The sequence below is a fragment of the Erinaceus europaeus genome, chromosome X (assembly GCF_950295315.1).
Source record: "Erinaceus europaeus chromosome X, mEriEur2.1, whole genome shotgun sequence".
Taxonomy (NCBI): Eukaryota; Metazoa; Chordata; class Mammalia; order Eulipotyphla; family Erinaceidae; genus Erinaceus; species Erinaceus europaeus.
In genome coordinates, this window is record NC_080185.1 from 96346969 (window position 1) to 96359537 (window position 12569).

At 45.4% G+C, this 12569-nt stretch overlaps 1 protein-coding gene across 4 annotated transcripts in view; it reads right to left on the bottom strand.

Moving 5' to 3' along the window:
* USP9X (ubiquitin specific peptidase 9 X-linked) overlaps nucleotides 1-12569 on the bottom strand; it is a 106568-nt gene that overhangs the window by 86571 nt on the left and 7428 nt on the right. For 3 of the 4 annotated variants that reach the window (XM_007521105.3, XM_060182596.1, XM_016187266.2), the window contains exon 1: nucleotides 2285-3042. The exons of the other annotated variant lie outside the window; for it this stretch is intronic. The gene's annotated coding sequence lies outside the window, so the exon portion shown is untranslated. Of the gene's footprint in view, nucleotides 1-2284; nucleotides 3043-12569 lie in introns of those variants that run through there. 4 annotated transcript variants of the gene reach the window in all.

A 12569-nucleotide genomic window follows, 5' to 3' on the forward strand; every position in this document is an offset into this window, starting at 1 on the left:
AAAACTTTAAATTGATCTTAGTAAATAAAAGCTAGATTAAATGGATAAATTGCTTCTTTTCAATAAAGTACTAAGAACCCAACGACTACAAAATTAGTGGCACTAATTTTTTTAAGAAACCACAAACACCATGTCGAGAAAATGTCTTTTCCTGAGCTATCCTTGAAATCTCTTATTTTGAGATGTCAGAAGAAATATTTCAAGATACCATAATAAAGACCCAAAGTAAATCCTACCTGAGTATTCTACTGATAAAACAAAAGTGTGGAAGAGATGCCAGTAATTTGGCGAAAGGTGTATGTATCTTCACTTCAAAGTCACTTTCTGAAAAATCTAGAATTTCACACATACTGTTCTTGCTGTGTTTAGTCTCGCTAGAAATATTCTCCCAGAAATTACAGACGTCAGCAAACAAAAGGAACGGGCACAAGACCGTTAAAATAAATTCGTGCAACAGCAAAATGTACCCAAAATATAGGTTAGAGAGTAGGGAGAAATATTTCCTGTAGTATATATCTATTGTTAAAAGAAGAGAAAATGTAACATACCAAGATCTCAGATAGATTTTGGGTTCACCTTTAAAGTACACCAGTTCCAGGCGCTTCAGCTTTCCTTCTGTCTACCCAGACACTGAGACAATAGAACTCAAAAAGGGTTAGTGGTAAAGTTACAAGCATGATAAAGCAAAGGGGTTTTTACACCGAGAAGAGAAAACAAGTCAACAACTCAGTATATGCAATATATAAATCTTTAAGAACTTGGACGGCATTTGCTGAAACCAAAATGGCAGCCCACGTAATCAGTAGGCCAGTGGGATCTAGTGCGTGCAGTCTCTATGTTTAAGTTCAAGTGTATTAAGAAAGCCAAGGTAGTCATAGCTCATTTGTTTGACTCCTTACCATGTAAACACTGAATAAATAGGCGATGAGGTCCGAGAAGGGTCACCTATTTGCTAAAAAGAGTAATTAATGCAGCACCCCCGGTATTTCCTCCGATTAAAGGTATCACGGATTTTTAGGAGGCTCACAGGTTCAAAAAAAAAAAAAATGCTACAAAGATTTACCCCCCACACCCCCAAAAAGCACAGGCATATTTAACCAACATTTCCATCTCATTCAGTTAATGCACAAACACACACACACCTGTAAACGGGATGATAGAAAAACCAAACCTTCCGAGCTATAGAACTTTCAAAGAGCAAGAAGAGGCAGACAGACAGATGCTTCATTTAAGCAGGCTGTTGGAAAGCTGCAAAATTCCTGTGGAGATTCCACCCGTCACAGTATCTATGCAATCGTTGTTTTAGAAAACACGCATCCACCTGCTCTGAAACTCTTAAGATTTCACAATGAATGAAAAGCCACTCAGGCTTTTCGAGGCTTCACATGACAAGAATCTGAAAGGGTCTTCATTGTCAAACTCAACATATATGCTGGTTGGGGTTTTATTGTTGTTGGGGAAGGGGGTTTATTTATTTATTTATTTATTTTGCAGGGGACAGTTAAATCTACAAAGGGGGGGGGGGTGTGGGTGGTCCCAAGGCAGCTCAGAAGCGACCCCTTGCATCAAAATATTTTTCTAGGCTTCGGCCCTCCAAAAACGAAGGGGGTGGGGAGGTGACCGAGAGGGGGGCGGGGGTGTAGGAGGCCGATAACCCGGCTCGGACTGGCGGACCACAGGGGCCCAGGGGGTGGGGGAGGCGACCCCGTCGCTGGCCCCGCTTTGGCCCCGGCGCTGCCGAGGCCTAGCTCTGTCTCTAAATCACTCTACCTCAGTAATGGCGTTTGGTGTCAAGTGGAACGAGACTGGCGAGAGCCGTGGCGAGCGCGCCCGACACTCCGGGGGGAAGAGGGGCGGGGGGGGGGGGCGGGGGGGGAGATAAGAGACTCGAGGCGCTCAGCCCCCCGCGAGGCAACCCGGTCCCCAGCTGCGGATGCGGGGGCTGCAAGTCGCGCCGGGAGCCTCCAGCCGCCGCCGCCTCCTCCTCCTCCTCCCCTCCTCCCCCTCCTCCTCCTCCTCCTCCTCGGCCCCAGACAGGACGGGAAGGGGGAGGAGGGGGAGGGACGGAGCCGTCAGCCATTTTCCCTTCCAGTCCAAAACACTCCGACACGCTCCCGGGACAGGGGGGGCCCCTGCGCCCCCCCCAGCTGGCCCAGCCCCCTGCGGAGCGCGGAGCAGGGAAGCCGCTGGTCGCCCGGGGAGGCGCCGCACAGCCGCACCACCCCCTCGCCCTCCCCCCCTGCCCGAAATCCAGCTGTCTGTCCCGGCGCGGGAGGCCACTCACCGCACGACCCAGGCGTCTTGTCTTCAGAACCAGGACTCGCAGAGGCGGGAGGCGGCAGGCGGGCAGCAAAGACGCTCAGTGCCGGGGCCAAGCCGACCCTGGGTGCATCCCAGGCCCGGGGTGGACGGCCGAACAAGTGTGCCGAGGGGGTTGTACGGGGACACTGGGACTCCCTCCGCGCCGCGCCCGCCTCCTCCTCCTCCTCCTCCTCCTCCGCAGCCGGCGGCTGCTTCTTCCCCCTACTCCCCGCGGGCTGGGGCGCTCACAGAGCTCAGACAGGCTCCGGGCGGTGCGTTTCTCCTGCGTCACCTCCTACTGCTCCTCCTCCCGCAGCGGCGGCTTCACCTTCCTCCGGCGGCCGCCCGAGTCCCCGCTTCAGGCCTGGTCGCTTTGCGGCAGCCTGGCTTGGCTCGCTCCCGGCGCCGAGTCTCGAGCACCGGGCGCTGAACCGGCCGCCTCCCGCGAGAGAGAGGCGGCAGCGGCGGGCTCCCGCGAGGCTTGGCTCAGAGCCGGGCGGGGAGGGGCTCTGTTCCTCAGAGACCCGGACAAGCCGGGTGCAGGGAAAGTTGCAGCTCCGGCGGCGGCGGAGACTAGCTTCCGCAGCCGCGGAAGCCCGTCCTCGTCAATATGGCGGACCCAGCAAACCCAAAAAGAAAAAAAAAAAAAAACCCGCTTGGCCTGTAGCAGCGGCGATAGCGGCGGCAACAGCAGCGGCGGCGGCGGCAGCAGCAACGCGGCGGCGCAGACTCCCACTAGCCCCAGCGCCGCCCAAAGCCCTGAGGGTCCCCGCCCCCGTCAAACCCCGCCCCTCACAGGCCCCGCCCTCTCAACCGTCTTCCTCCCCCACCCCCTTCTCGCTCAGCTGCGCCTTCAGCTTCTCCCACTTCACCCCCTCCACTCGGGGCGGTGGAACCTGGGAGGGTGGTGCGTGCCGCTGGGGAAGATGGGCCGGGCCAGAGCTGCTGGGAACTCGGGAGGGGCGGGGGTGACAATGCGGTAGAGATTGTGCACGCAGTGCCGGTTCGGCCCACCCCTCCAGTGTCCCGCTAACGAGTTGGAAGCGTGTCCCCATAGCCCCTGTGCTACGGGAGCGGTGCGAAAGCAGAGGTGGCTCTCAAGGACGAGAAGTGGGGGAAAGAGGGAGAAAGAAAAGGGCCTGTGGCGTGCCACGCTGATGAGGGAGCCGGGAGGCGGGGATTGGCCGAGTGCGTGGCCACGACAGGGTTAACAAAGGGAGCCGCAGACCGCGTCGCTCAGTGTGGGAGCGGAGCAGCTTGTTTTTGTTCCTTTGTGAACCGTGGCTCCGCCGCCGACGAGTACCCGGATGATGACGTCACTCCCACCACCATCACCACCCCCCTTTCCGGGATTGTGGGGGGAAGGGTGGTGGAAAGATGAGATCCCAGGACCACGCGCTGGGCGGTCGCACCCCGGGTGCCTGGGGGTCTCGGCTGCACAGCTGACCAAGCCAGTGAACCGAGTCAGCCTCCCGGGGCGGGGAGCTGCGGGTGGCAACCCTGTGAGGTCGCGGGAGGGTGGCCACCTGCTCCGCGCCGATAGGGGGAAGGTGTGGCTATCTCCTGCAGCGAGGAGGGGGGGTTAGGAGCGCGGAGCCTTCTCCCCACCCTAGGAAGGAGGGGCTCTGAGAAAAATCATTCACATGATCCTGCAGCATCAGTACCCGAAAGCATTTGGGCTTCCTCACAGCCTGCCTGACTGGCACCGACCTCCTTTTGACTTACAGGAGCCCTTAAAGCAAATTTGGAAAGAAATAATAATAATAAAACAAAATAATAATACAGAGAGCTGGACCGCATAGCGACAAGGGAGTGCTGGATGTAGCAAGATTAACATTTTGTCAAATCATCAGCACAATTCTGTTCAGTTCACTATGTCTTGTGAAATATTTTCTACAACAACGTGCAGGTTTATCAGGGTAATCTGAAATAAATGGATTGGAATACATCCATACTGTCTACCTTGAATGCTCCAAAAAGAAATTGTTCTTAATTTGCCACCGCTCTCCTTTTGACTAAAAAAAAAAAAAAAAGAAAAAAAAAGCTTCTGGACACCAAACTGTATGCAAAAATCATGGCAAGATTATTCCTTTTGTATAGGACAGGGCTGCATTTCATTATACTATGATTACATTAATTTATAATCAAGGGTGGTTAAAATGGAACGTAAGCTAATTTAGGGTGACACAGTGAGAACTCATTACTACTGTCTTAAGTTTTAAAACCATCTCTGTACAACATTAGACCGAACAAATTTTCACCTCAAAATAATTGCCTGATAAGGTATCTAAGCCAAAAAATAAATAGTTCTAGTAATTCATAGCACATTTAACCTTGTTTTATGACTTTCTATAAATGGCTTGTCTTCTCCACTAGCTCATGAACTCCTGGAAAGTATATACTACCACCCATGTAAACTGTAGGTTTGTTAAGTGAGAAATTGTTTTGTTTCAATGCTCAGATACCTGTGAAGTAGTCATTATAGACCCTGTAACCATTGAGCCTAGATAAGGGAACAGAAAGGGTGAGTTGTCCAAGATCACCTGACTGGATGATAAGTGTTGAACACAGGGCTTTTAACTGTTTCAATGTGCATCCATAACCAGGAAGTCTACTTTCACCAATTCTATTCAATATTGCACTTGAGAATCAAGCCAGCACCAGGAAAAGAAAAAAAAAAAAAAAAGGCATATAGGTTAGACTACATATAGTCTTGTAGCCAGAAAATCTTAGGGAATACACAATGAAGAAATTATTATAGGAAATAAATGAGTTTAGCAAGGTTGTAGGACATCTGATCAATACTTTAAAATCAATTCTGTTTGTATAAACAATGAACAATCCCAAAATGAAATTAAAACAATTCTATTTTCCATAGCGTCAACAAGAGATTTCACAAAATCAGTGAAAAACTCCCACACTGAAAACTCCAAAACACTGTGGAAAGCAAAGATAAGTGAAACACACACACACACACACACACACACAAATAGCCTACATCCAAAGACAAAAAGATAATATTGTTATATATTGCCAGAGTCTCCAAACTACTCTACAAGGTCAACCCAGTCTTTATGAGAATCCTAGCAAGCTTTTTGTACAGTGAGTACTCAAAAAGATGCCCTAGGGAAATGCAGATCAAAGTGGATAAACTATGAGGTCCAGAGTTCAATCCCCAGCGGCACATGTACCAACCACAGTGATGTCAGGCGCTCTCTCTCTCTCTCTCTCTCTCTCTCCTCCTTTCTTTCTCATTAGTAAATAAATAAATATTTAAAATATATTTAAAAACATAATGAAAAAATAAGATACCACTTTACACACAAGAATAGTTATCATCACAAACATGAAAACCAGCAAATGTTAATAAGGATGTGGAGCCATTGGCACGTAAAATGGGACAGCACTGTAGCAAACACTACCACCATTTTTTCAAGCAGTTAAACAAAATTACCATAGGACCCAGCAACTCCACTCCTATGTGTAGATAAAGCAATAAAAATTGAAAGGAAGAATTCACATACTTCATCATCCATGTTCACAGCAACATTACTGACAATTGTCAACATGTAGAAGCAATCTAAAAGGTCATCACTAGTTCAAGGGGGAAACAAAACATGGTATCTATCTGCACACAAAGGCCACACATCGAACCTTAATTCAAACTCATGGATAGAGCATGGAAATTTGATGCTAGGTGAGAGCAGCCAGATACAAAAAGGTCACACATTATGTGATTCCACATATAAGAAGTAGAATAGAGGTTACTAGGGGTAAGGGAAGGGAGAACGGCATGTTATTTGTGGCAAGTTATTTGTTTACCCACTGTGCCACCTCCCCAGCTCTTGGGATGATACTGTTTAGAGGATAGATACTATAATGTTTTTTTTTTTTTTTTTTTTAGGATGATGAAAAGGTTCTCAAAGTAGAAAATGGTGGTGGTTTCACAACATTGTGGGTATTGTAAAGTCAAAAAATAGTACACTTAAAAAATGCTTGAAAAAAAAAATGCTTGAGAGTGGTCCGGGAGGTGGCACAGTGGATAAAGCATAGGATTCTCAACCATGAGGTCCTGAGTTCAATCCCTGGCAGCACATGTGCCAGAGTGGTATCTGGTTCTTTCTCTCTCTGCCTATCTTTCTGATGAATAAATAAACAAATTCTTAAAAAAAAAAAATGCTTGAGGAGCCAGGTGGTGGCACCTGGTTGAGTGCACATGTTACAATGCACAAGGACCCAGGTTCGAGTCCCTGGTCCCCACCTGCAGGGGAAAGCTTCACAAGTGGTGAAGCAGTGCTGCAGGTGTCTCTCTGTCTCTCTTCCTCTCTATCCCCCCCTTCCCTCTCGATTTCTGGTTCTCTCTATCCAATTAATAAATAAAGATAATAAAATTTAAATACTTGTAATGGTCAATTTTATGCCATATATTTTACCACACTTTTTAAAAAGTATTGATTGGATACAGACAAAGTGAGAGGGAAGGAGAACATAGGAAAGAAACCTGCAACACTGCCTCACTGCTGGCAAAGCTTTCCCCCCTCCAGATGGGGACCAGGGGCTTGAATCCGGGTCTTTGTATGTGATATTGTGTGTGTGCTCAACCCAGAACACCTCCACTTAGTCCCCCCTTTTTTTTAGAGCACTGCTCCACTCTGGACTATGGTGGTGTGGGGGACTGAGCCTGGAACTTCGGAACCTCAGGCATGTGAATCTCTTTACATAATCATTATGCTATCCACCCACCTCAAACTTTTCTTCAAAAGTGGGCAATTTTTTTTATAATATGTTTTAGCCTATAAATTATAGTCCCACCAGCAGGTTGATCTATTTCGCCACCAAGTTTATCACTGGGGCATTGTGCCTGCACATACCTCCACCATACTCAAGAGCATTTTTTTTCCATTTTTCTTTTCTGAAAGAGAGAGAGAGAGAGAGAAAAAAAAAATCTGTAGCACTGCAGCAGTGCTCTACCACTTATGAAGCTTCTCTCCTGCAGGTAGGAACCCAAGGGACTGAGCCTGGGTCCTTTAGTATGGTAAACGCTCTATCTTCAGGTACGAAGCTTCACCAATGGTGAAGCAGTGCTGCAGGTCTCTCTCTCCTACTCCTCTTTCTCTATCACTCTTACTTACCCTCCATTTAAAAAATAAAAATAAAAAAGGTCACCAGGAGCAGTGCAGTCATGCAGGCACTGAGCTCCAGTAATAACCATGGTGTCAAATAATTAAATGAAATTAGAATTTTTTAAATACAACATTAAAAAAAAAAACGGGGTCCGGCGGTAGTGCAGTGGGTTAAGCACACACCATACGGTGCGAAGTACAAGGACCAGCATAAGGATTCCAGTTCGAGCCCCTGGCTCCCCACCTGCAGGAGGGATCGCTTCACAAGTCGTGAAGCAGGTCTGCAGGTGTCCGTCTTTCTCTTCCTCTCTGTCTTCCCCTCCTCTCTCCATTTCTCTCTGTCCTATCCAACAACAACAACAGCAATAACAATAAGAACAAGGGCAACAAAATTAGGGAAAATGATCTCCAGGAGCAGTGGATTATTAGAGCAGGCACAGAGCCCCAGCGATAACCCTGGAGGCAAAAACAAAAAACAAACAAACAGGGAGTCAGAGGTAGCGTAGCTGGTTAAACGCACATGGCACTACTCCCAAGGACTGGCGTAATGATCCGGGTTTGAGCCCCCGGCTCCCCACCTGCAGGGGAGTCCCTTCACAGGCGGTGAAGCAGGTCTGCAGGTGTCTGTCTTTCTCTCCCCCTCTCTGTCTTCCCCTCCTTTCTCCATTTCTCTCTGTCCTATCTAACAACAACATCAACAACAATAATAACTACGACAACAATAAAAACCAACTAGGGCAACAAAAAGGGGAAAATAAATATAAATAAATATTAAAAAACAAACAAAAGAACCAGGCTCAATCACACAAAGCAGCTCTTCAAATTAAAGTTCACACAGTCTAGGTCTTCCTTATTTCGTTTTCATTTCTCTTTCAGTAACCTCTGTCCTGTAGTTTTAAATTGTAACTTTCTACTTCCTGGTTCTGCCTTAGTAGGGCAAAACCTTATTATATTACATTTCCTTCTAAAATTTCCCATTGCACTCATTTTTCATCCTAAAGTGCTTGATAAGGAAACTCATTATTTACTGGGATACTTATCTTAAAGAACAGACAATTTCCTAGGTAAATTGATATTATTGAATACTTTCAAGGCTCCAGAATTCAAAGAAGTCCTATAGACTACCTGTGAAAACATCTTCTGGCTGAATGGCCAAACTAATAAAAAGAAGAGAGAGCTTCGATTTTATGTCCCCCTGGGGAAGACTTTGAGAATAAACAGAATTAGAAAAGTCTGCAATGAATATATATATGTGGTGGGGTGGGCAGAACCTGCACCTTGTGCATAGAAGACCCCGCTGCTCCCAAGCCAAGCCCATCTTTTCATTTAGAGACAGAAGTGACACCACAGTCCTTGGGCTTTTTTCAGTGTCACGGTACTCCCGTATGGTGCCAGAATCCAAACCTGGACTGCACACACAGCATGGGACATGCCCCACCCAGTAAGCTGTATCTCAGTCGCCAGTATTTTTAATATAAAAATACTACAAATCTGAACAAATGACCCCATTCCCTCTTCCTATACAATACACCAAGGACAGAGCCAGGGATAAAAAAAAAAAAAAAAAAAAAAAAAAAAAAAAAAAAAAAAAAAAAAAAAGGTCACAGGTGTAAAATGCTATTGCTGTTGGATATTTCATTGAATTGTAAACATCAGATCCTAGAACAAACATGCTTTTTAAATTAAGTGTCTGTCCTGCTCTGGGAAAAACCGCTCTGCAACTGACTCATTTTCAAGTCACAGCTTATCAAGGATTCAGTCATTTTACTCTAGATTTTTTTTTTTTTGGAAATCAATCTTGCGGGTGGGGGTAGATAGCATAAAAGTTATGCAAACAGACTCATGCCTGAGGCTCCAAAGTCTCAGGTTCAATTCCCCGCACCACCATAAACCAGAGCTGAATAGTGCTCTGGTAAAAAATTAAAAATAAAAATAAAAATAAAATAAATATTGCTTTTTAAAAAAGATCTCATTGATTTATTAATGACAAAACTAGGAGGAGAGAGAGAAAGAATCAGATATTACTCTGGCACAGGTGCTGCCAGGTACTGAACTCTGGACCTCATGCTTGAGAACCCAATGCTTTATCTACTTCACCACCTCATAGAGGACTACTACTCTAAAATGTTTATATCTTGGGGATTTATTTAAAATCCGAAGGGTTCTGCTTTATATGTTTAAGGTAAACCACCAAAGTGCAAAATAAATCAGATCATTTAAATTTATTTTCCTACCACCATCTTGCTCATTTCGTTTTAGACTTGACAAGTACTGTCCATCTCAGGTTTGAAGGAAAAAGCATTATTGTGGTGTCTACCCGTGTGTGTGTGTGTCTCCCCACCCCCAATCCCTGTCCCATCTGAAAAAGTCAGCCCAGTGAAGCCCCAACAACAACAAGAATGAATAATAATAAAAAGAAAAAAGAAGTACTGAATGTATTTTCCCAGCACTGGCTTGTGGCATAGACGAATTTCCTCAGCAGGATTTTGGGCTAATTCTGTCTCAATCCCAATGCTAGGCTAAATCTTTAAGAGTGATAGAGTTCCGTTCTGTCCATGTGTCAGTTTTCAAAATGTCCAGGTTTTACCTAGCTGAACCCTAAGTGTTGTGATTTAACTATAGACAGCAGTGCCAATCTCATAGTCTCAACCATTTTCACAATCAGAATTGCGCTGCAGTCACCTGGGCAACCATTTGGCAACTCAAGTCAGACAGCAAGTCAGCAAGACTGTCCCTTCTTTTTTCTCTACAAGATGGCAGCCTGGTGAAGTCTCAGTTCCATCTTGCTGTCTGCTTTAGCACTCCCTCCTACTGTTTTTAAAAATATATTATTTGTTTATTAACGAAAAAGACAGGAGGAGAGAGAGAAAGAACCAGCCATCACTCTGGTACATGCGCTGCCGGGGATTGAACTCAGGACCTCCTGCTTAAGAGTTCTGTGCTTGAAGGTCGGGCTGTAGCGCAGCGGGTTCAGCGCACATGGCACGAAAGTCCAGGACTGGCTTAAGGATCCCAGTTCGAGCCCCCGGCTCCCCCACCTGAAGGGGGGGGGGTCCGCTTCACAGGCGGTGAAGCAGGTCTGCAGGTGTCTGTTTCTCTCCTCTCTGTCTTCCCCTCCTTTCTCCATTTCTCTCTGTCTGATCTGACAACAACAACAGTAATAACCACAACAATGATAAAAACAACAAGGGCAACAAAAAAGGAAAATAAATGAATAAATAAATAAATAAATAAAAGAGTCCCGTGCTTTATCCACTGTACCACCTCCCAGACCATCCTCCTACTGTTTCTTGCCCGGTTTGTTTTAGGAAGACTAGCAAACAAAAGCCTTTTCAACTAACTCTTCTTTTTACTAAAGTCTCTTGAATGTCAACTCTAATTTGGAAATATTACTGCATATCTCAGGGAAAAACAAGTAAATACCTATAAACTCATAATCAAATGTGCTCATTTGCTACTAATTCATACACTGAAACATTATTAATTTGGACTTCACTGTATTAGAACATGACACTGCAGACAGAAGCTGTCATGTAATTGTGGGAAGTGTGGGGGGGCGGGAGGGAGAAGAAAAGAAAAAAAAAAGGTGTCAGTCAAATCAGCCATATAAACAAAATCAGAGGATTATTTACATCCTCACTCTAGAGACAATTATTTTGAACATTTTAGGAAAATGTTAAAATATTAAGGTCCTGTACAGGGGTAGATAGCATAATGGTTAGGCAAACAGACTGCCATGTCTGAGGCTCTAAAGTCCCAGGTTCAATCCCCTGCACCTCCATAAACCAGAGCTGAGCAGTGCTCTGGTAAAAAAAAAAAAAAAAAAATTAAGGTCCTAAATTATTCTTGGTAATTAAAATAGTTTCTCGGGATCCAGGCGGTAGCACAGCGGGTTAAGTGCACGTGGTGCAAAGCACAAGGACCGGCATAAGGATCCCAGTTCGAGCCCCCGTCTTCCCACCTGCAAGGGAGTCGCTTCACAGACGGTGAAGCAGGTCTGCAGGTGTCTGTCTTTCTTTTCCCCTTTCTGTCTTCCCCTCCTCTCTCCATTTCTCTCTGTCCTATCCAACGACGACAACATCAATAACAACAATAATAACTACAACAACAATAAAAAGACAACAAGGGCAACAAAAGGGAAAATAAATAAATATTTTTTAAAAAATAGTTTCTCTAAGTCATCTGGAACCAGCAGAGGAATGACCTGACTGCTGTTGCAGACAGCACCTTCTAGAAGCAAGAGAGGATGATACAACGCATTCAAATTAAAAAGCTATCACCAGTGAATCTACTGCAGATTACCACTACCACTACTAATGTCTATGTGATCCCACCATTCCTGGCAGATTCTTTATGTCTCCTTCCTTCCTTTCTTTCTTTCTTTCTTTCTTTCTTTTCCTTCCTTCCTTCCTTCCTTCCTTCCTTCCTGTTTTCTTTCTTTCTTCCTTTCTTTCTCTCTTTCTTTCTTCCAATGGGATTTTAAGCAGTTTGCTTTCTTTTTTATTATTATTGGATATATATATACACACACACACACACACACACACACACACAGAGAGAGAGAGAGAGAAAGGGAGAAATTGAGAGGGAAAGGGGAGATATGGAGAAAGAAACAGAGATACCCGCAGCACTGTTCCATCACTCATCAAGTAGGAGCTGGACTAGGAACTGGGGACTTGAACCGAGATCCTTATGCATGGTAATGTGTGTGCTCAACTAGGTGTGCCACTATTCCCCAACCCTCCCCCACCTTTTCTTTTCTTACCAAAGCACTGGTCAGCTCTGGCTTTTGGAGGTCTTGGGACTTTGGAGCCTCAGGCACGAAAGTCTTTTTACATAAGCTTTTATGTTGTCTCCTCTACCCTATATTTTCTTTTTTCCAGATAGAAAATGAGAGACAGAAAGAGAGAGAGAAATTGTGTGGAGTTGTACCCCTCCTACCCTATGGTTTTGTTAATTTATCCTTTCTTAAATAAAAATAAAGAAAGAAAGAAAGAAAGAAAGAAAGAAAGAAAGAAAGAAAGAAAGAAAAAAAGAGAGAGAGAGAAGACACTGAAGCGCCACTCCAGCAGTCATGAAGCTTCCCCTTCACACGGTGCTCCTGTGTGGCGGCTAGTGATTCAAATCAGGGAACCCTCGTTGTCA